General features: G+C 44.8%; 1 protein-coding gene across 2 annotated transcripts in view; it reads right to left on the bottom strand.

The window, feature by feature from the left end:
- Window positions 1-25,414, bottom strand: part of LOC124607286 (UPF0489 protein C5orf22 homolog) — a 485,448-nt gene that overhangs the window by 64,447 nt on the left and 395,587 nt on the right. The window contains exon 1 of one of the 2 annotated variants that reach the window (XM_047139569.1): window positions 6,416-6,479. The exons of the other annotated variant lie outside the window; for it this stretch is intronic. The gene's annotated coding sequence lies outside the window, so the exon portion shown is untranslated. Of the gene's footprint in view, window positions 1-6,415; window positions 6,480-25,414 lie in introns of those variants that run through there. 2 annotated transcript variants of the gene reach the window in all.

Consider the following 25,414-nt stretch of genomic DNA (forward strand, 5'->3'; position numbering starts at 1 on the left):
TGCTGAAAAAATGGAATACCAGATGCCTCATTCTATCTTCCTCAGCACCTTTTAAAGTAATCCCAAACATTTTGGTATACGAACATGTTAGCGCTCTTTATGACGTGCAGCTCACCTCTAAGTCCCACAATCTCCACTAACTATAACTCGCTCACACACATTGGTCCGCCCCTGTAAGTCTCTCACCCACTCACTCCTACTTGCCCATTATCACTCACCCGTTCAGCCCAATCCATTGTCATTATGGACCTCTCCGACTATTTATGCACAATACGTTTCGTTTACTAATGTTGAAAATCAACTATAACTGCCTGCAGCAGTCATCGATCCTTCGCACGTCTTTCTGCATTTCGCTACAGTCTTTGTCTGTTGCAGACATTCTGTAGACAGTAGCATCATTTACGAACAGGCTCATGAAGCTTCCAATATTGTCCACTAGCTTATGTATATGTGTCCTACACATTAACGATGCCATAACGCTTCCCTGGAGAACTCTCGACATTACCTTAACATCTGTCCCTTTAAGAACAACGTGTTGAGTTCCGCTATGTAGTCCTGAAATCAGTCAAAAATCTGATTCTGTGCTATATAACCTTTCATTTGGTCCACTAAACGACAGTGAATCGAGCTCCTTCCAGAGGTCAAGGAACACGGAATCAAAGTGGGCGCCTTTGGTCTACGGTGCGCAGTTTTTCTTGGCCAAGCAACGCGGGCTGTGATTTGAAAGATCTCTGTTTACGGAATCCAGGATGGTTTTTGTGGACAGGATTTTATTTCTTCACCAATTTAATAATACTGCATGATTTTAGAATGGATTAATGTCAGCGCTGTGGGCCTACATTGCCTGCATCTCTTCGAGAAACGTCATTTACGTGGGCTTCTTTTTCCGATCGAATTGGTACCCTTAGATACTCCAGCAAACTACGATGAATTTTTGACAGAAAGAAAGTAAATTCTTTCGCGTATCTCGGTAGAATCTCATCCAATGCAGACGTCTTTCCTCCATTGAGCGATAGTAGTTAAATTCGCATTTTTCGATCACTTACTCCAATATCTGCCGTTTAAGAGTTCGCACTATGCTTGGGAAGAAGAATATTGTGTGAATTATTAACTCCAGCGGCAAAAGTGTTCCACAAGACCGAATTCATCATTTGAGTCTTTTCTTCCATCCCGGTACCACGACGTTCCTTAACTTCTGAATCGATTACTTTGGATGCTTGCTGACATTAAGCACGACCAAAACTTTTCTGGATTTTTCGTCGGATTCGATGTACAATGGGATAGGAATGATGATGGAAATAGGATCACATCTGAGGAAGTGGAGAAAATGGTCAATAGATTGCAGTGCAATAAAGCGGCTGGGGTGGATGAAATTAAGTCGGAACTCATCAAATACAGTGGAATGTCAGGTCTTACATGGCTACACAGGATAACTGAAATGGCGTGCGAGTCGGGACAGGTTCCATCAGACTGGACGAAAGCAACAGTCACACCAATCTTTAAACATGGAAACAGAAAATGTTGTAACAACTACAGAGGTATCTCTTTAATCAGCGTTGTGGGTAAAATCTTCTCAAGTATTGTTGAAAGGAAAGTGCGAGTACTAGTTGAGGACAAATTGGATGAAAATCAGTGTGGGTTTAGACATCTTAGAGGTTGTCAGGACCAGAACTTTAGTTTACGGCAAATAATGGAGAAGTGTTACGACTGTAACAGGGAATTGTACAGTATCTATTCTTTATAGATCTAGAAAAGTCATATGCCTGGGTTCCTAGGAGGAAGTTCTTGTCTGTTCTACGAGATTATGGAATAGGAGGCAAACTGTTCCAAGCAATTAAAAGTCTTTACATAGATAGTCAGGCAGTAGTTAGAGTTGATGCTAAATTGAGTTCATGGTTCAGATTAGTTTCAGGGATAAGACAAGGCTGCACCCTGTCTCCACTGTAGTTCATATTATCATATGTTGAAAACAATAGACTGGCTGGGTGAGATTAAGATATGTGAACACAAAATAAGCAGCCTCGCATATGCGGATGATTTAGTGGTGATGGCAGATTCGATTGAAAGTTTGCAAAGTAATATTTCAGAGCTAGATCAGAAATGTAAGGACTATGGTATGAAGATTAGCATTTCCAAAACGAAAGTAATGTCAGTGGGAAAGAGAGATAAATGGATTGAGTGCCAAATAGGAGGAACAAAGTCAGAACAGGTGGACGGTTTCAAGTACTTAGGATGTATATTCTCACAGGATGGCAACATAGTGAAAGAAATGGAAGCGAGGTGTAGCAAAGCTAATGCAGTGAGCGCTCAGCTACGATCTACTCTCTTCTGCAAGAAGGAAGTCAGTACCAAGACTAAGTTATCTGAGCACCGTTCAATCTTTCAACCAACTTTGTTGTATGGGAGCGAAAGCTGGGTGGAATCAGGTTACCTTATCAATAAGGTTGAGGTTTGTTGTTGTTGTTGTTGTGGTCTTCAGTCCTGAGACTGGTTTGATGCAGCTCTCCATGCTACCCTATCCTCTGCAAGCTTCTTCATCTCCCAGTACTTACTGCAACCCACATCCTTCTGAATCTGCTTAGTGTATTCATCTCTTGGTCTCCCTCTACGATTTTTACCCTCCACGCTGCCCTCCAATGCTAAATCTGTGATCCCTTGATGCCTCAGAACATATCCTACTAACCGGTCCCTTCTTTTTGTCAAGTTGTGCCACATACTCCTCTTCTCCCCAATTCTGTTCAATACTTCATCATTAGTTATGTGATCTACCCATCTAATCTTCAGCATTCTTCTGTAGCACCACATTTCGAAAGCTTCTATTCTCTTCTTGTCCAAACTATTTATCGTCCATGTTTCACTTCCATACATGGCTGCACTCCATACAAATACTTTCAGAAACGACTTCCTGACACTTAAATCCATACTCGATGTTAACAAATTTCTCTTCTTCAGAAACGCTTTCCTTGCCATTGCCAGTCTACATTTTATATCCTCTCTACTTCGACCATCATCAGTTATTTTGCTCCCTAAATAGCAAAACTCCTTTACTACTTTAAGTGTCTCATTTCCTAATCTAATTCCCTCACCATCACCCGACTTAATTCGACCACATTCCATTATCCTCGTTTTGCTGTTGTTGATGTTCATCTTATATCCTCCTTTCAAGACACTGTCCATTCCGTTCAACCGCTCTTCCAAGTCCTTTGGAATTACAATGTCATCGGCGAACCTCAAAGTTTTTATTTCTTCTCCATGCATTTTAATACCTACTTCGAATTTTTCTTTTGTTTGCTTCACTGCTTGCTCAATATACAGATTGAATAACATCGGGGAGAGGCTACAACCCTGTCTCACTCCCTTCCCAGCCACTGCTTCCCTTTCATGCCCCTCGACTCTTATAACTGCCATCTGGTTTCTGTACAAACTGTAAATAGCCTTTCGCTCCCTGCATTTTAACCCTGCCACCTTTAGAATTTGAAAGAGAGTATTCCAGTCAACATTGTCAAAAGCTTTCTCTAAGTCTACAAATGCTAGAAACGTAGGTTTGCCTTTCCTTAATCTTCCTTCTAAGATAAGTCGTAAGGTCAGCATTGCCTCACGTGTTCCAACATTTTTATGGAATCCAAACTGATCTTCCCCGAGGTCGGCTTCTACCAGTTTTTCCATTCGTCTGTAAAGAATTCGCGTTAGTATTTTGCATCTGTGACTTATTAAACTGATAGTTCGGTAATTTTCACATCTGTCAACACCTGATTTCTTTGGGATTGGAATTATTATATTCTTCTTGAAGTCTGAGGGTATTTCGCCTGTTTCATACATCTTGCTCACCAGATGGTACAGTTTTGTCAGGACTGGCTCTCCCAAGGCCGTCAGTAGTTCTAATGGAATGTTGTCTACTCCCGGAGCTTTGTTTCGACTCAGGTCTTTCAGTGCTCTGTCAAACTCTTCACGCAGTATCGTATCTCCCATTTCCTCTTCATCTACATCCTCTTCCATTTCCATAATATTGTCCTCAAGTACATCGCCCTTGTATAGACCCTCTATATACTCCTTCCACCTTTCTGTTAGACACTGGACTCGCATTCGGCAGGATGACGGTTCAATCCCGCGTCCGGCCATCCTGATTTAGGTTTTCCGTGATTTCCCTCAATCACTCCAGGCAAATGCCGGGATGGTTCCTCTGAAAGGGCACGGCCGAATTTCCTCTCTAATCCGATGAGACCGATGACCTTGCTGTCTGGTCTCCTTCCCCAAAAACAACCCAAAAAACCCCACCTTTCTGCTCTCCCTTCTTTGCTTGGAACTGGGTTTCCATCTGAGCTCTTGATATTCATACAAGAGGTTTTCTTTTCTCCAAAGGTCTCTTTAATTTTCCTGTAGGCTGTATCTATCTTACCCCTAGTGAGATAAGCCTCCACATCCTTACATTTGTCCTCTAGCTATCCCTGCTTAGCCATTTTGCACTTCCTGTCGATCTCATTTTTGAGACGTTTGTATTCCTTTTTGCCTGCTTCATTTACTGCATTTTTATATTTTCTCCTTTCATCAATTTAGTTCAATATTTCTTCTGTTACCCAAGGAGTTCTACTAGCCCTCGTCTTTTTACCTACTTGATCCTCTGCTGCCTTCACTACTTCATTCCTCAGGGCTACCCATTCTTCTTCTACTGTACTTCTTTCCCCCATTCCTGTCAATTGTTCCCTTATGCTCTCCCTGAAACTCTGTACAACCTCTGGTTCTTTCAGTTTATCCAGGTCCCATCTCCTTAAATTCCCACCTTTTTGCAGTTTCTTCAGTTTTAATCTACAGTTCATAACCAATAGATTGTGGTCAGAGTCCACATCTGCCCCTGGAAATGTCTTACAATTTAAAACCTGGTTCCTAAATCTCTGTCTGACCATTATATAATCTATCTGATACCTTCTAGTATCTCCAGGATTCTTCCATGTATACAACCTTCTTTCGTGATTCTTGAACCAAGTGTTAGCTATAATTAAGTTATGCTTTGTGCAAAACTCTACCAGGTGGCTTCCTCTTTCATTTCTTAGCCCCAATCCATATTCACCTCCTATGTTTCCTTCTCTCCGTTTTCCTACTCTCGAATTCCAGTCACCCATGACTATTAAATTTTCGTCTATTTTCGCTACCTGGATAATTTCTTTTATCTCATCATATATTGCTTCAATTTCTTCATCATCTGCAGAGCTAGTTGGCATAGAAACTTGTACTACTGTAATAGGCGTGGGCTTCGTGTCTATCTTGGCCACAATAATGCGTTCACTATGCTGTTTGTAATAGCTTACCCGCACTCCTATTTTTCTATTCATTGTTAAACCTACTCCTGCATTACCCCTATTTGATTTTGTGTTTATAACCCTGTATTCACCTGACCAAAAGTCTTGTTCCTCCTGCCACCGAACTCCACTAATTCCCACTATATCTAACTTTAACCTATCCATTTCCCTTTTTAAATTTTCTAATCTACCTGCCCGGTTAAGGAATCTGACGTTCCACGCTCCGATCCGTAGAACGCCCGTTTTCTTTTTCCTGATAACGACGTCCTCTTGAGTAGTCCCCGTCCGGAGATCCGAATGGGGGACTATTTTACCTCCGGAATATTTTACCGAAGAGGACGCCATCATCATTTAATCATACAGTAAAGTTGCATGCCCTCGGGAAAAATTAGGGCCGTAGTTTCCCCTTGCTTTCAGCCGTTCGCAGTACCAGCACAGCAAGGCCGTTTTGGTTAATGTTGCAAGGCCAGGTAAACCAATCATACAGACTGTTGCCCCTGCAACTACTGAAAAGGCTGCTGCCCCTCTTCAGGAACCACACGTTTGTCTGGCCTCTCTACAGATACCACTCCGTTGTGGTTGCACCTACGGTACGGCCATCTGCATCGCTGAGGCACGCAAGCTTCCCCACCAACGGCAAGGTGCATGGTTCATGGGGAAGGAGGTTGAGGTTACGGATTTGAAAGTAGCTACGATGATTGCAGGTACTAGTAGACGGGAACAATGGCAGGAGGGTGTCCACAATGAGGAAATCAAAGAAAAACTGGGAATGAACTCTATAGATGTAGCAGTCAGGGCAAACAGGCTTAGATGGTGGGGTCACGTTACACGCATGGGAGAAGCAAGGTTACCCAAGTGACTCATGGGTTCAGCAGTAGAGGGTAGGAGGAGTCGGGGCAGTCCAAGGAGAAGGTACCTGAATTCGGTTAAGAATGATTTTGAAGCAATAGGCTTAACATCAGAAGAGGCACCAATGTTAGCACTGAATAAGGGATCATGGAGGAATTTTATAAAGGGGACTATGCTCCAGACTGAACGCTGAAAGGTATAATTAGTCTTAAATGATGTTGATAATGATGATGGTTAATGATGAACAGCAAGTAGCCTCTCGTGCCACTCACCACTGCAGCCCGAGGCGTTGCTTATGACGTCACTAGGCTTGCCTCCACAAATGGGAAGGCTACAGGCCGGCGGTAGGACAGCGCCCTGCCAGAACGGCGTCTCTGTGACACATCACAAGGACAATGAAGTCCGTGGATAAAAGCCAGATTTATGAGCGACACAAAAGCTAAGAAATGTGCTCCAAGCGTATTTGCCGCCCCGTGCTGTTTCATTGTGTCTCGTAATAAAAACACGCAGCCAGGCAGCTATTCATTCCGACATGAAGACGTTCCTCCGCGTTCCGGGAAAGACACGACGCGTGCGACACTCGCACAAAACGGGCCCGCGGCCGTCATTGTTCACGCAGCGGCTGGGCCGCCTGCGACACGAGAGGAGTAATGTCACACGGAGTTAGTTCCCGTTACGGCGGGGAAATTACGGCAGGACAACGACGAGGACGCTGCGGAGGAGTGCGAAAGACCGTCAGACAATGGCGGCGGAGACAAAGCGGGACAAAGCAGACCGCAGCGGCAATTACGGAAGCAGGTGACCGGCGGGCGGCGGGCGGCGCTTCGCCTAGACTTCCGGGATCAGCCGAGGTGACACCGGACCGCGCTGGACGACGTGATACCTCCTGCTGCCACTCGGCTGCCCGGATGTCGCTTTCCCACGCTGCCGGCCCAACTGTCCGCCGGACAGCTGTCCCTGCTGACGCCAACATTACCGCCGAGCGGAACTGCCGCCGTTTTGCTGCACGCTTCTTCCGCGTGTAGCAGGACGACGTGTGTCGCACAGGTCGGGCATCTAATCGACACAGACAAAAATTTAGTCATGCCAGCACCTTGTAAGAGGTCCATGACTAAGGAATTTATTGCTAGCGCACTCGAGCGGATGTAATTTCGATGGATTGCTCACGCGCTGCCTGCCTCGGGCATGGATGTGTGTGATGTCCTTAAGTTAGTTAGGTTTAAGTAGTTCTAACATGGGGAGGCCGCCAATTGTGAAATTCAGATTCGATTCATACTGCGCATAATAAAAGCTCATGGCCAGAGGTGTAATGTGGCAAAGCACCAAGATGCACTTCTCAGCCGTTGTCGAGAAAATCGACAGTTAAACGAAACCGTTGCCGTGAAATACTCTCTACGAGTAACAATTTTCTACAGCGTCGTGGCGCAGCGGTAAGCGCTCGGGTTAGTAATCCGAAAGTCGCCGGATCGAATCTCGCGCCATGCAATTTTTTTATTATTAGTTTTTTGTAATTCATATATATATATATATATATATATATATATATATATATATACAAACTATTAACAACAACACTCTAAAAGGATGAAGGCAATTTGGAAACTGAAGAAATCTAATACATTGAAGAGTAGCCAAAGTTGATTCATCGTACCCTCCAAATGGGTTATTCGAGAGAAAAAAAAAACAAACTATGAATGAATTGCTTATGCATCTTGGTGAAGGCGGATGGCTCTCCAATTGTACCGCCTCCATTTTTCCGTTTGTTCAACAGGGTGTACTAAAGCTCTCACGTCCGCACTGATTATATATATATAATTCACGGCAATCAGTTGCAACAATTATGCATATAACAAGTTGTTGAAAGTCGTTTGTCGTGGAAAAACTGGCGACTTCGAACATCATTATGTTTTCCGCAAACAAAGTTGTATTTCACAAATGTTATTAATTGTCTTCATAATGTTAACCACGTATAGTTAACGGAAGACGTAGAAACGATATTCCGAAACGAATACGTATAGCGTAACTCAAACATTCGAATTAGAATAGAGACCCCACGAACACAAATTTGCTGTGGCAGGTATGAAATATAAACTCCGTTACTTGCTCGTTACACTTGAAGGACAGATGTTGAATGGGCCGAAACGAGCCGCCGCATAACAGCGTACTTGCCTTCTAACTTCGAAAGAAGGTAGATGCGGTCCCTAGCGCAACTTATAACATCGTCGAAAATCAGTGTGGACGTGAGAGTTTCCGTACACCCTGTTAAACAAACGGAAAAATGGAGGCGGTACAATTGGAGAGCGATCCGCCTTCACCAACATGCATAAGCAATTCATTAATGTTTCAATTACAAAAAACTAATAATAAAAAATTGCGTGGTGCGAGATTCGATCCGGCGACCTTCGGATTACGAACCCGAGTGCTTACCGCTGCGCCACGACACAGTAGAAAATTATTAATCGTAGAGTATTTCACCGAAACGGTTTCTTTTAACTGTCGATTTTCTCGACAACGGCTGAGAAGTGCATCTTGGTGCTTTGCCACATTACACCTCTGGCCATGAGCTTTTATTATGCGCAGTATGAATCGAATCTGAATTTCAAAATTGGCGGCCTCCCCTTGTAAGTTCTAGGGGACTGATGACCACAGATGTTAAGTCCCATAGTGCTCAGAGCCATTTGAACCAAACTTTTAATAATAATCTTTTTTATAAAATTAACTTTTGACAATCATTCCTCTGAATTTAAAGATTTTACTAATTTCTCCTATCCATGGTCACCGCGATTATCGTAAAGAAAAGTCAGTTGTTTCTTTTTATACATGACAAATATAGCGGCCAGCATTGCACTGGGCTGTGCCAAAAAAATTTCTTGTAGGAGCAGATATATACGCGTTATCCGGCGACTTCACTGAGGTAAGAATTTTCAGTTTATTCAGAATGATATTTAGGGCCATGACGCAGCAATGCTGACGTCCAAAATTTACCGGTTTACATTCACCGTCAATTAATTATTGAAACGTTATATGTGAGTCACAATTTTATTCAGAGGTTAGTCACATTTCATTATTCTGACGTTACGGAAGTAAACTGTTGGGAGGTTACAACCTTGCAACACCATCTCTACAGTCCGATTAAAATAACTGGACAGTTGATGTCTGTCACTTAAGTACACACTTGTGTTCGAAGTTGAGCGACTATCTATGTACATTGTAGAGTGACTGTCTATAGACATCTAGCTAGACAATGAATATAGACACTGCACATCAGTGGTTCCCAAATTTTCTTAGATTCTTAGTCATGACTGCAACCAGATATTAAACAGTAACCCCCCCCATCCCACCTCACCCCACATTCCCCCTAATAACACTACCCGCACCTACACCAACTTTAGCTAGACTTCAGAACGAGAAAGACCTTCCTTTGAACACTTTTATTTTAAAAACAGTGAAAAATGAATGATATTTAGTTTTGTGGGTGTTTTATTAAGTCACAAACTAATGAGACAATTGGTAATACTTATGTCTACCAAACTTTTTATATTTCAGTTGTTTTCTTATATTTCAGTTGTTTTCAGCAAGTGCACATCATAAATCACGCTCCAAATTCATTCAGTTACTTCTTTTAACAACTATATTGTTACTCATTTCTGGACTTTACAATTACTTATTTTTGTTTTCACTGCTATCACAGCCAAATATCTAAAAAATCTACTGTATTACGAGTGCTAACGAGTCTACCTTCTCAGGTAAGTAAGCTAACAAGGAACATTGAACGTAGGCACTTGTTACAAAACATACTTCCTCTGCGCTACTACGAGGGTTACCCATAAAGTAATGCACCGCATTTTTTTCTTCACAATTCTCTATGAAAACAATGAGAATTATTTACAAGAAGGAATCAAGATTTTAAACGTGGCTGAAAGAATGGTTTCTTTTTCTACATCCTGTTTTTCCATGCAATCTCCATCCCGTTCTATGGCCTTCCTCCAACGCGGAACAAGGGCGTGTATGCCCTGTCGGTACCAATCCTTATCCTGGTGGCGGAGCCAGGGATTCACTGTGTGAATCCTAGGTTGCTGTAGCACCGAAGTCACCAAAAGCGTGTCTCAAGTTTTGTTAATGCGTTGACATATGCTTCTGAATTACTCTCTTTTGCCTCTTGGCATCACATCAATGAGAATCACCTCTTCACAGTCCCACAACACGGTGATCATTACCTTACTGGCGGAAGCAGTTGCTTCAAATTTCTTCGTCTCTGAAGAGTGGGAATGGCGCCATTCCATCGACTGTCGTTTTGTTTCTGGCGCAAAATGGTGAACCGACGTTCCATCATCTGTCACAATCCGGGACGGGAAGGCCACCCTACCCCCTCAGCGTCAAAACGTTGCAACAAATCAAGACAAATGTTTTTTCTGTGCGATTTGTGATCCACCGTTTGACACCGCAGGACCCATTTTGCACATCCTTTCGAATATCGGAGAGTGCGGATAATTGCATCCACACTTCCTTTGCTGATTGAAAGATCGCAGCGCCAACTGCCGTCTGTCCTCGCGAATGACAACATCAGCTCGCTGCAAGATGTCAGGTGTGACAGCCGTGGATGGTCTCCCCGACTGCTGCAAATCTTGGATCTGCACCGAACCACCTTCTGATGACCTCACCCTCCGTGCCCAGCGACAGACTGTACTTCTGTCGACAGCAGATGATCCATGGACTTCGCACAAGCGTTTGTGAATGTTCCCCACAGTTTCTTTCTCTGCAGTGAGAAATTCAATGACGGCACGTTGCTTGGACATCACCTACAGACGCCGTTTTGAAACTGTCCTGCAGCTACGCTATCTGTCGGAAGTGACGGAAACCTGGCGCGCTCACTCAGGAGACTTCAAATAATACATACGTAACGTTTCGCATTCGTAGCATTGTTTTCGGCTGAGACAAAAAATGCTGTGCATTACTTTCTGGAAACCTTCGTATTCTCCCTAGCGGCACATGCTTCACCTTCACCTCCATTTAAAAAGAACCAAGTTAAAAATGTGTGCACTGTACTTACTGTCTGTAAATCATTTGATTGATAGATTCCTTAATTCTGAACTGACAGAAATTGGAAGACTTCAAATTCTTAATGCTTTGTGTCTGATCACTCATATAACAATTAATAATAATAATAACTGTAGTACTATGTACACCACTGCAGTAGCCCTTATGCAGGGTGTCCCAAGAGTAATGGCCAATATTCAGGGTTACGACAGGAATGATCATTCGAAACCGAAAAGTGTAGTAAACACGGGCTCTAAAATGCATACCTTAAGAGCTATGAGCTTCATCTTCGATACTGTGAAAAAAATTCTTTTGTTGCAAGCTCCTTGTTTTCCATGTTTTGGGAGGAGGCAGTACGGATCAAAACATGAAAAAGTTGTTTAATACACATGGGCTACAAAGTATATAACTTAAGCATTATGGACACTCGCTCATAGGAGAGTTGTGTTTCACAGTAGCAGAGGTGAACCGGTGCCCATAGCTCGTAAGGTATGCACTTCACAGCCTGCGTTTACTGTACCTCTCAAAATATGCAAAGCAGAGGGCTTGACGTAGAAAAGATGTGTTCACAGTATCGAAGACGAAGAAGAGCTGATAGCTCTTACGGTATGCATTTTACAACCCATGTTTACAAGACTTTTTTGCACCAAATGACTGTGCCTGTCATAGCCATGAATGCTGGCCGTTCCTCCTGGGACACTCTGCATACTGTTGTCATGCTATCAATTAGTTTAATTATCTGTTTCGAAGTGAGCGATGAAGCAATTTCTGGTGTGTTGCCGAAACCATCTCCAACTGGGAAAGATATTTCCATGATATATTTTCAATATATTGTACAAAGCACAAAGTATGTGTGAAGTGGGTGGACTATGTGAGAAATCTATTATCTCCATAACGCTAGTAAATAAGAAAAGTATAATTATTGATAACTGACATAGTCAATATTAATCTTACAAAACTGTAATAGTAGTAAAGATCTTTTAAAGAGAATTTAGTTTCATGACTGAATCCCAATGAAACGCTTTTGTTTTTACCCCCCAGAAAATTTCATTTTACCCCTCGGGGAGTAATTACCCCAGGTTGGGAACCGCTGGTCAAGACACTTTGTACCGAGTACACACTTGAATGCCTTGTACCTCGATATTTGCTAACTATGGCTGACTTTGTACGGATCGCGCCTTGTTCAAGAAATCAAAAGGGGATTACTTTCGACTTTGAAAGTAGAAGCAATTCACCCATACTTAATATTTTTTGACCAGCTCTTTGATAACCGACTTCTTATTGTTGCAATTTTTATTTTCCGAATTACTAACTTCCCACAAACATGATGCTCCGTTGGCCACATCTCGATAAGTGACGTTTACCAATAATAAAAACAAAAACAATAAAAAAAGACGATGCTTTTTCCAAGGCGCAAAGACAGTAACTGTCTACCAACACGTCCACACTATCAATGGTGTGCAACATTGTCTGAGAATTATGTCACGTCTCCCATTTCAAACGGGAGTCAGAAGTTCTGCGATTTCCTTGTAAAAGCGTCCAAAAGCGTGCAAGATATGTCTCTCAGTTGTCTACATACACAATCGCTCGATTGGCTATAGACAATGTCTAGAGACAAAAACTACTCGACTCTGTATACTAGTGTGTACAAGGCCCCACCGTAACAGTGTTGTCACATCAGCCTGCCGCTCGGCTAAAGACGACACGCGAACACGGAGGGTCACTACCCAAGTGCCGAAGTGCTGTTCAAATGGTTCAAATGGCTCTGAGCACTATGGGACTTAATCTGAGGCCGTCAACCCCCTAGACTTAGACTCTACTTAAACCTAACTAACCTAAGGACATCACACACATCCGAGGCAGGATTCGAACCTGCGACCGTAGCAGCCGCGTGGTTCCGGAATGAGGCGCCTAGAACCGCTCGACCACAACGGCCGGCGGCCGAAATGCTGTTCACGTAACGCGGAGCAATGTCGGAAGCGGCTGCCGTCAGTGTGACGTGAACGCGAGATGCTCTGTCCACAGGTGACTTTAAGTGACCAGCGACTACTTGCGGTAGACAACGCATTTTGTAGCCCTTGAAAATATCTGCACTCATGTCCTAACCTAACCACAACCTCGTGACGTGCGATGTACCCGAGAAAACGGTGGTCAACAACTTGCGGCAAAAGTATTAATCACGCAGGCTTTGTCCGTGGCAGTTTGTTAAAGCAAACCTCAACGAGAAATTAAAGATAGAAAAAATTTCAGGTTCAGCACTAAACTCAAAACGGAAGTTCTCGTTTTCATCGGTTACCTCAAACCTCCCTCATACTGGCTATAGGAGCTGACGCGATACCAACCGATTAGCAGTCCTCGTTGGCACCCGGTAACAGATTATAGGTGACACGGGCATGTTCCGAACGAAAAAATGAATGATAGAAAGAAAAAATAGGAGGAAATAAAAAAAGCCAATCCGATGATGAAAATAATAATAAGAATAGCTAATCTGATAAAGATTTACAAATAAAAAAATTATATCACCTTACGAGACTGAGCCCACGACCTTCTGCATGTCAAGAATGTAACTTAACCATTGCACTACGGCATCACTTACCATTATGGTATTATATCAACTGCTCTACAAAACCAGTTGCATCGATGATTTGCTGCCCACAAAAAGTTTGGCATCATGCAATGTCGTATGAAGCTTATCTAATTCAGGCCAATCTCTGTGCTGATATGAATTGAATATGTAACATCGAATTGCGTCTTGTGCAAAAGGATCCGATAGTGTTTGTCTAATACTGTGTACAAAACATGTATAATTCGTTATCATAATTTTTCTGTGTGTTGTTTTTGAGGTGTCTGATGAAATGCGAAATAAAACGGCCAAACGACGGACTCGGGTTCCAAATACATCAAGAATAAAAGCCGGACAAGGAACTGAAAGTAAAATGACGATTTGTTATGCCACTTTGGCCATGATGATGAGCGCTCTGACTGGAAGAAGACAGCTCCAACGCACGAAGTGTCAACTATCAAATAGTTTTGATCAGATTCTGGTCTTGTTAGCGGCCGTTATTTGATGAGAAAGACAGTCCACAAGTTTCGCCAAGTTTGGCGTATCCAGTTGAAGCCGCTCATTGATGATCAACTATCAATCTGCAGGTATGCCGATTGCTACATTTCACCCACTGTTCCAGACAGTCCAGACAATTTCTTTAGGATTTAAAATCGAATGATTTAGATGACCAGCTGAGATGCGAAAGGATGCCTGAGTGTTCGCCATACCAGTAGCGTGTGTGTGTAGCCCTCTGAAGCAACGTACACTATTGGCCATTAAAATTGCTACACCACGAAGATGACGTGCTACAGACTCGAAATTTAACCGACAGGAAGAAGATACTGTGATATGCAAATGATTAGCTTTTCAGAGCATTCACACAAGGTTGGCACCGGTGGCGACACCTACAACGTGCTGACATGAGGAAAGTTTCCAACCGATTTCTCACACACAAACAGCAGTTGACCGGCGTTGCCTGGTGAAACGTTGTTGTGATGCCTCGTGTAAGGAGGAGAAATGCGTACCATCACGTTTCCGACTTTGATAAGGGTCGGATTGTATCCTAACGCGATTGCGGTTTATCGTATCGCAACATTGCTGCTCGCGTTGGTCGAGATCCAGAATATGGAATCGGTGGGTTTAGGAGGGTAATACGGAACGCCGTGCTGGATCCCAACGGCCTCGTATCACTAGCAGTCGAGATGACAGGCATCTTATCCGCATGGCTGTAACGGATTGTGCAGCCACGTCTCGATCCCTGAGTCAACAGATGGGGACATTAGCACGACAACAACCATCTGCAGGAACAGTTCGTAAAATGTAATCACATGTCAGTTCTAGTATAATATATTTGTCCAATGAATACCCGTTTATCATCTACATTTCTTCTTGTTGTAGCAATTTTAATGGCCAATAGTGTACTTTAGAAACTCGGCCTACGCGGAGCAGATGACTGGCCTATAGGCAACACACACTGTATACAAACGCAACTGAGTGCCTATACGGAAGTTTAGCTATTGGCTCTGAGCACTATGGGACTTAACATCTGAGGTCATCAGTCCCCCACAAACTAGAACTACTTAAACCTAACTAACCTAAGAACACCACATACATCCACGCTCGAGGCAGGATTCGAACCTGCGACCGTAGCGCTCGCGGGGTTCCAGACTGAAGCGCCTAGAACCGTTCGGACACAACGGCCGGCGGGAAGTTTAGCGCCCCGTCGACAGGGTGATCATTAGAGACGGAATACAAGCTCTGATTATGAAAGAACCTGGATGAAATCGGTCGTACCCTTTTCAAAGGAATCACCCAAGGTTTTGCCTGGAGCGTTTTAGGGAAATCACGGAAAAAGTAAATCAGGATGGTCAGGTGGGGATTTAAACCGTCGTCCTCGCGAATGCGAATCCAGTCTGCTATCCATCGCGTCACCGCGCTCTGACACCTCCCTGGTTGACAGTCAACTATTAAAGGCGACTAACGTCACCGGGAAAAGCAACCTCGAAGTTTCACGCAAGGGCTTTGAGATACGATACACACCTGTACGATGTTCGAATATGACTACCCTGTTATGTTACCAAGTACGCACATTATTAGTAAATTTATTGCATCGTAAAGCAACGATGCGTAGGTTCGCTTATTCCACGGGCAGAGATATCTCACAACACTTTTGGGCTCGTAACTGTCGACTGAGTCGATTCCGGATCAGGCCTCCCCTCATCTCAAACTGATACATTTGCCCATCTCAATCTTCTCTGAAAGTTACATCCACCCCACAGAAACAAGCTTTACAGATTCAGGCGCTGAGCGCATATTAAATACGTGGAAGAATCGGTCAAAGTCTTCTTCTACTTAATAAGTGCATCACAACGTACAACCATTGCAAGAATGTTTGCAACCTTTACCATACTGGTACCGGTTCAGAAAAACTGTCTTTGCGAATTGGATATACAATGTACAGCAGAATTAAAGGATCACGTTTTCGAAACCCTGTAGTTACCAACCATTGCGACGCTTAAGTCTCAAATTTTGCTCAAACGTGCGTACAGCATTCCTCTGTAACGGTAAAAAAGCGGTGCGCCCTGCGATGTCACCTTCTGGCTCGAGAGCCGGCCGGGGTGGCCGAGCGGTTCTAGGTGCTACAGTCTGGAACCGCGCGACCGCTACGGTCGCAGGTTCGAATCCTGCCTCGGGCATGGATGTGTGTGGTGTCCTTAGGTTAGTTATGTTTTAGCAGTTCTAAGTTCTAGGGGACTGACGACCTCAGCACTTAAGTCCCATAGCGCTCAGAGCCATTTTTTTCTGGCTCGAGAATGCTTCAAACAGCAAGGTGTCGACACGAGTGAAAAAAAGGCCACAGCTTAGAACTTCATGCGCCGTGTAAACTGAGTTCATGAGGTCACATTGACCCCAAATTTTACCAAAGTTTTGCCCAACGGCACTGTGGACGTGACACACAATCGGATGGTCGTCACACACCCTCTTACCAACATTTCACCCCTTCTTTCGAAGCCTCTGCGATCGACGTTAGAACCGCGACACCCAACACTGAAATCACATGGTTTTCTTATGGGTGGCTGAGAAAAACATTTCCCCTGTGGCGTTGATTCCTGCAGATTTCGAAGTCGAAAACGACAGTTCGTAATGCGATGACCAACAGGTAGACGTTCTTGACTGCCTTTAACACAGCTAACCCCCTCTGACGTACAACAATATCAGAAATTGAGTCCGCCTTGTTGCAAAACACCTTATTATAGCGTTTATTTCTTTATTTTCCCAAACTAGTTTCGGCGGCAAATATCACCACCATCAGTGGGTTTTTTAATCTAAAACACGCAGAAAATAACATAGTTATACAAACAAAATGGCACATTATTAGATTTTTTATTTACGTCCCTGTGTGTGATGGGAAAGTGGTTCTTTTGCGTGTGTGTGCTTTCTCTTCTGTGTCTGACACAGAGACATAATAAATGTAATAATGTGCCACTGTGTTTGTGTAACCACGCTATTTTCTGCATGTTTGACATTAAAAAACCCTCTGATGACGGTGATATTTGTCGCCGAAACTAGTTTGGGAAAATAAAGAAATAAACGAATAACAAGGTGTTTCGCATCAAGGCAGACTCCATTTCTGATATTGTTGTTTTTCTATGCAAACACGGACCAAATGGAAGAGTTACAAGATAAAATTATTGTCCCCTCTAACGTTTCAACCGTTCTCTATGGACATTGCGAAACTGCATCACATTAAACGTGATCTGACCCAATTCGAGCGCAGTGAAATCGCAGTTTTTGCTGTAGTGTACATGATCGAACCATTAGGGATCGTTCAACGTCATTTGACGGAATTTGAAAGTGATACGAATTAACGAAGGGGGTTTATGCTTTTTCATTCCTCCCCATTTCGCGGTGTTCTGTATGCGTAATAAAAGGGGGGAGGGGTGAGGAGCTGAGTCAATGACACACGTATGAATAAGAAGGCAAAGGTCCTTATAACCCCCACTCCCCGTAACCTCGATGCCACCCACCCTTTGTTGAGCACCTTGGAAGTGTAAATGTACAGACAGACGCCGTGACGATAGTCCAAGGTGCCTGCAGACAGGATACGCTGCAACTCTTTTGCTGCTACACTGCTGTTCTTGAGCCTGATGGGACATCCGGCATCGGAGTATGTCGAAAGGGTTGCCGCTCTGCAGGCACCTAGGGCTTCGCCAAGGGTTTTGTTCATATACATCTACATCTACATCCATACTCCGCAAGCCACCTGACGGTGTGTGGCGGAGGGTACCTTGAGTACCTCTATCGGTTCTCTCTTCTACTCCAGTCTCGTATTGTTTGTGAAAAGGAGGATTGTCGGTATGCCTCTGTGTGGGCTCTAATCTCTCTGATTTTATCCTCATGGTCTCTTCGCGAGATATACGTAGGAGGGAGCAATATACTGCTTGACTCCTCGGTGAAGTTATGTTCTCGAAACTTCAACAAAAGCCCGTACCGAGCTACTGAGCGTCCCTCCTGCAGAGTCTTCCACTGGAGTTTATCTATCATCTCCGTAACGCTTTCGCGATTACTAAATGATCCTGTAACGAAGCGCGCTGCTCTCCGTTGTATCTTCTCTATCTCTTCTATCAACCCTATCTGGTACGGATCCCACACTGCTGAGCAGTATTCAAGCAGTGGGCGAACAAGTGTACTGTAACCTACTTCCTTTGTTTTCGGACTGCACTTCTTTAGGATTCTTCCAACGAATCGCAGTCTGGCATCTGCTTTACAGACGATCAACTTTATATGATCATTCCATTTTAAATCACTCCTAATGCGTATTCCCAGATAATTTATGGAATTAACTGCTTCCAGTTGCTGACCTGCTATATTGTAGCTAAATGATAAGGGATCTTTCTTTCTATGTATTCGCAGCACATTACACTTGTCTACATTGAGATTCAATTGCCATTCCCTGCACCATGCGTCTATTCGCTGCAGATCCTCCTGCATTTCAGTACAATTTTCCATTGTTACAACCTCTCGATATACCACAGCGTCATCCGCAAAAACCCTCAGTGAACTTCTGATGTTATCCACAAGGTCATTTATGTGTATTGTGAATAGCATCGGTCCTACGACACTCCCCTGCGGCATACCTGAAATCACTCTTACTTCGGAAGACTTCTCTCCATTGAGAATGACATGCTGCGTTCTGTTATCTAGAAACTCTTCAATCCAATCACACAATTGTTCTGATAGTCCATATGCTCTTACTTTGTTCATTAAACGACTGTGGGGAACTGTATCGAACGCCTTGCGGAAGTCAAGAAACACGGGATCTACCTGGGAACCCGTGCCTATGGCCTTCTGAGTCTCGTGGACGAATAGCGCGAGCTGGGTTTCACACGATCGTCTTTTTCGAAACCCATGCTGATTCTTACAGAGTAGATTTCTAGTCTCCATAAAAGTCATTATACTCGAACATAATACGTGTTCCAAAATTCTACAACTGATCGACGTTAGAGATATAGGTCTATAGTTCTGCACATCTGTTCGACGTCCCTTCTTGAAAAGGGGGATGACCTGTGCCCTTTTCCAATCTTTTGGAATGCTACGCTCTTCTAGAGACCTACGGTACACCGCTGCAAGAAGGGGGGGGGGGGGGGGCAAGTTCCTTCGCGTACTCTGTGTAAAATCGAACTGGTATCCCATCAGGTCCAGCGGCCTTTCCTCTTTTGAGCGATTTTAATTGTTTCTCTATCCCTCTGTCGTCTATTTCGATATCTACCATTTTGTCATCTGTGCGACAATCTAGAGAAGGAACTACAGTGCAGTCTTCCGCTTTGGAAAAAGACAATTAGTATTTCGGCCTTTAGTCTGTCATCCTCTGTTTCAGTACCATTTTGGTCACAGAGTTTTGTTTTGTTTTTGTTTTGATCCACCTACCGCTTTGACATAAGACCAAATTTCTTAGGATTTTCTGCCAAGTATAGGTACAGGCCAAGTATAGGTACAGGCTGCGAGTTGGGTGGTGGGGGGTGGGGACAAGGGGGTGGGGGAGGGTTGCCGAACTGGCGGGTCTTAACAGGACCCTTCGCCGTTTAGTCCACGCGTGTGTTAATATCGCAACTCCTGTAATCACGCCACAGGAGGCCACACAATAGGAGCGGTGAAAAAGCAAAAGCACTCTCTGTAGCTTCGGATCAAGTTCAAATTGCGTCAAATGGTTTTGAACGGTGTCTACTGGTTCTAACATGAACACAAGAGCAAAAATCGTGGTCGCATTGCGCTGAAAATGGGTGTGATCACGTTCGATGGGCATGTACCCCACAACGTTCTTATGGAAGTGTTGAAACGTCCGAGGATGTCAGCAGTGTCAAAGGTTGCGAAGAACGTCTTCCTGCTGACATCGCACTGCGAACTGTTGTCTTCGACAGTGAAATGTGTGGAAATCAATACCTCCAGGGAAAAGGTGGTTCGATTGACGCTTTTTATGTCACTCCCTCCCCTCCCCCCACCCCTGCACCTTTGCATGCCACTTCTGAGCGGCGGTGTGCCTGGAATGTTTTCTTGGGTCACTCATAACAAAAAACGTAATTTCAACGCTGCGCGTCGGAGTTCTAACATCAATCGCAGAGGCGTCAAAAGAAGGGATGCAATATGGGTAAGATGTGATGACCTTCCGATCGTCATTGTTGGCATTGGGTAGAATTGTGGTAAAATTTGGTGTCAATGAGACATCATTAATCCACTTTACAAGTCACAGGAACATCTGAGCTGTGGCCATTCTTCCGCTTGAGTCGACCCTTGTTGTTTGATACGTCGTCGAGCCAGAGGGTGAAGTCGCTGGGGGTCACGATTTTGCACGATTACAGAGGAAGGTTGTGCGCACATTTGAGCCAAATTTCAAACTTAAGCTTCGCAATAAGTGGAATTACGGGGTTTAGAAAAAGTAATCATTTAATTCAGCTGCGCAGTATATATAGCTAGGATGATTGATTAATATGCTGATATACACTGAAGAGCCAAAGAAACTGGTACACCTCCATAATATCGTGTAGGGGGCCCCGCGATCGCGCAGCAGTGCCGCAACACGACGTGGTAAGGACTCGACAAATGTCTGAAGTAGTGCTGGACAGAATTGACACCATGAATCCCGCAGGGCTGTCCATAAATCCCTAAGAGTACGAGGGAGTGGAGATCTCTTATCAACAGCATGTTGCATGGCATCCTTGACATGCTCAATAATGTTCATGTCTGGGGAGTTCGGTGGTCGATGGAAGTGTTTCAACTCAGATGAGTGTTCCTGGAGCCACTCTGTAGCAATTCTGGACGTGTGGCGTGTCGCTTTCTCCTGCTGGAATTGCCCCAGTCCGCCGGAATGCACAATGGACATGAATGGATGCAGGTGATCAGACACGATGCTTAATAACTTGTCACCAGTCGGAGTCGTATCTAGACGTGTCATGAGTCCCATATCTCTCCCACTGCACAAGCCTCATACCATTACAGAACCTCCACCAGCCTGAGCAGTCCCTTGCTGCCCGCATCTCGTGGTCGTGCGGTAGCGTTCTCGCTTCCCCCGCCCGGGTTCCCGGGTTGGATTCCCGGCGGGGTCAGGGATTTTCTCTGCCTCGTGATGGCTGGGTGTTGTGTGCTGTCCTTAGGCTAGTTAGGTTTAAGTAGTTCTAAGTTCTAGGGGACTGATGACCATAGATATTAAGTCCCATAGTGCTCAGAGCCAGCCAGTCCCTTGCTGACATGCAGCGTCCATGGATTCATGAGGTTGTCTCCATACCCGTACACGTCCATCCGCTCGATACAATTTGAAACGAGACGACCAGGCAGCAAGTTTCCAGTCATCAACTGTCCAATGTCGGTGTTGACGGACGCTGACGAGGCGTGAAGCTTTGTGTCGTGGAGTCATCAAGAGTACACGAGAGGACCTTCGGCTCCGAAAGCCCATATCGATTATGTTTCGTTGAATGGTTCGCAAGCTGACACTTGTTGATGGCCCAGAATTGAAATCTGCAAAAATTTGGGGAAGGGTTGCGCTTCCGTCTCGTTGGATGATTGTCTTTTTTGCGGCTGCAGTGACGCCGGAGATTTTATGATTTATCGTATTCCTTATATTCACGGTACACTCGTGAAATGGTCGTACGGGAAAATCGTCACTTCATCGCTACCTCGGAGATGATGTGTCCCGTTGTTGTGCGCCGACTATAAAACCACGTTCAAACTCACTTAAATCTTGATAACATGCTATTGTAGCAGCTGTAACCGATTTAACAACTGCGCCAGACACTTGTTGTCTTACATAGGCGTTGCCGACCGCAGTGCCGTATTCTGCCTGTTTACATATCTCTGTATTTGAATACGTATGCCTGGACCGATGACCTCGTTGTCTGGTCTCCTCTCCCAAACAATGCAATCCAATCCTACGTATGCCTGTACAAGATTTTTTGGCCCTTCATTGTATGAAGGTCGTTCAATAAGTAATGCGACACTTATTTCTGAAAGCAAGTAATTTTTATTTGAGATTGCAGTATAACATATTATTCCCCGCTTCTTTGGCCCCGAAAACTTTGTTTTGCAACGTTACCTCCATTCAACGCGATGACCTTACGCCACATCACTGGGAGGGCCTGTGTGTCCACATGAACCAGTCTACAGGTTGACGCCGGGGGCAACGTCTTGAAGCGTCATTAACCTCTCCATCACCCACGTAAAGCTTGCTGCAGAGTGTATCCTTCATTGGGCCAGACTGGTTGCTCTTTACGGTCTTGTGTTAGGTGGCAGGAACCGAGCGGGCACACACGTTTGGATACCACAGCTGCTGGAAGAGTGTGCCAGCACTACCATGACAGACGTCGAGCCGGCCGCTGTGCCCGAGCGTTTCTAGGCGTTTCAGCCGGGAACCGCGCTGCTGCTACGGTCGCAGGTTCGAAACCTGCCTCGGGCATGGGTGTGTGTGATGTCCTTAGGTTTAAGTAGTTCTAAGTCTAGGGGACTGATCACCTCAGATGTTAAGTCCCATAGTGCTTAGAGCCATTTGAACCACAGACGTCGAGGTGTGCAGCGAGGTGTTTGTAATCTGTCGATCATCTAGAATAATAGTGTCTGCGCGTTCCAACACTGTAAGTGTGTAGCCGGCCGGCAGTCAGGAGGTCTTCGCTGGAATTGGTGCGATGACGACAGGCGCCTCGCCTAACGACTCTACGCGCTTTTGTTCTCTGAAATTTATCCATAGACATTCTGCAAGCGCCTGAATATCTGCGATGCTATGGTTTTGTGCCAAAAGAAACTCAATAAAAGAAAAAAAAAGGCTCTGAGTCCTATGGGACTTAACTTCTTAGGCCATCAGTCCCCTATAACTTAGCACTACTTAAACCTAACTAACCTAAGGACATCACACACATCCATGCCCGAGGCAGGATTCGAACCTACGACTGTAGCGGTCATGCAGTTCCAGACTGTAGCGCCTAGAACTGCTCGGCCAGTCCGGCAGGCCAATAAAAGCACTCTGCTTGGAATGCACCTTTCTTGAAGACGCCATTTTGAAGGCTACGCATAGCGCCCAACTTCATGAAACTGTAGGTGATATCCAACAGCTAATTCCGAATTTTTTCGACCGAAATTGGTACTTCTCTCAATGATTTGCAGACAGTTGAAAACATTTGTTGTTACACTTAGATGATGTCGGATTTTTAAATATTTTGCAACTGCAAGGCCCAATTTGGTCGGAAGTGTTGCATGAAGGGACTATGGCCCACTATGGACTGCATACGGCGGCAACTGGATAGAAAAAGGGTGGCCAGAGCTTTAGGCTTTAGTTGTGGAGGGGGGGGGGTGCGGTCTCGGCACGGTATTTGGGTAGCGACGCTGTTGTGGCCGGCTTTGTGGGTGAGCTGCGGATGGCAGGCAGCTGGACCTGCGGCGGCGTCCGGCCGTGGGCGGGGCTAACGAGCCGGTGTTAACGACGCCGGCGCACGCACGGCGCGACAAGACGCGACGCGGCGCGGCGGAAAGCGTTTTCTCAGCTCCTCCGATAGCCATCGCCAGCGGCCCTCTGAAGTGTAAATTAATGCCCGCTTTATTTCGAGCTTAATAATTTGTAGGAGCTGTCCTCAGGTGCGATGCTGCGCCAGATAGCGGCCAGCCGGTCGGCCGCTTCCTGCGTCGTTAGCGCCGCGTCCGGAAGTCCGCCACCACAGCGCCACTAGCGGCTTGTCCACTGGGGCTGTTTCCTCGTCGCATTAACACTCACCTCATGCTGCTGTGTTCTCAGTTTTTTTAACGTGTGCTGAATTGCATGCGAACCTGGAAGATGTGGAGTAGATAGTACATAGACTACTCCGGTGGGAAACCGACAAAATTGCAGTTATAATTACGAAAGGATGTCCACAGGGCTCAGTGAGTGGTCTAATTTTTGGGAATATTACACTTGACCTACTGTTAAAGACACATCTAGAGAGTTAATTCACTGATGGTGTCATTGCATACACTGATGAGATCGTGGTGACTGTATTCCGTGACTATAGTGAAAAGCAAGAGAGCCGAGCCTCTGATGCACTCCATTTGGTTCGCAATGGCGTTTACAGCAACTGCAATTACAAAAACACACATTCCACTTAAAAACAAGTTGTGAGAAATTCCACTACGCGGTTAGACTGTGTCTCCGTTCGGAGAAGTGAAAAGTTCAAATATTTTCAAGTTATTCTTTACGAAAAAGGGAATTCCTTAGCTCATGTTACGGATATTAGTCAGAGAACTATGATAGTTATGCAGGAGAATGTGACACTGTTTACTAAGGCCCGCATCTCGTAGTCGTGCGGTAGCGTTCTCGCTTCCCACGCCCGGGTTCCCGGGTTCGATTCCCGGCGGGGTCAGGGATTTTCTCTGCCTCGTGATGGCTGGGTGTTGTGTGCTGTCCTTAGGTTAGTTAGGTTTAAGTAGTTCTAAGTCCTAGGGGACTTATGACCACGGCAGTTGAGTCCCATAGTGCTCAGAGCCATTTGAACTGTTTACTAAGTTTTATTTATGCCCATCTTTTAAAGGAAAAGTGCACGAAAATAACACTACAAAGGAGCATGGAAAGAATCGATATGAAACCTCTCACTAAAATGAGCTTAAATGTTATTTAATGCGCACAAAAGTGTATAGGGGTGCAGGATGATAATTTCAAAAGCACTGTAATTTTTAAAAGTATTTTCATATTTTAAATTAATTTATCTAAAATGACAACAACACTGCCATTGATTGTATTTAGTGTTGACTTTCCATTATTGGTTAGTTTCGACTATTAAGTCAATCTGAAGTGGAAGTTCTCACCCCAGAGGAGAAGTCAGCAAGCTGTCCATCTACCAGCAAATGGCGCGCAAACCTAAGTCGGGGATGGCCAGAGAGAGGGGAGGAGGAGATAGACAAAGAGAGGGGTAGTGGAGATGGCCAGAGAGGGGGGATCAGGGCATGTATGGAGAGAGGGAAGAGGAGACGGACAGACAGGGGGCGCAGGATATGACCAGAGAGGTGGGGGAGTAGAAAATGGACATAGAGACAGAGAGGAGAAGATGGACAGAGAGGGGGAGCAGGCGATGGACAGAAATGGCACCGGGAAATGGTAAGGCAGGTGGAGGAGTAGGCAATGGACAAAGAGAAGGGGAGCAGAAGATGGACAGAAAGGTGATGTGAGGAGACAGACAGAGAT

The sequence above is a fragment of the Schistocerca americana genome, chromosome 3, assembly GCF_021461395.2.
Source record: "Schistocerca americana isolate TAMUIC-IGC-003095 chromosome 3, iqSchAmer2.1, whole genome shotgun sequence".
NCBI lineage: Eukaryota > Metazoa > Arthropoda > Insecta > Orthoptera > Acrididae > Schistocerca > Schistocerca americana.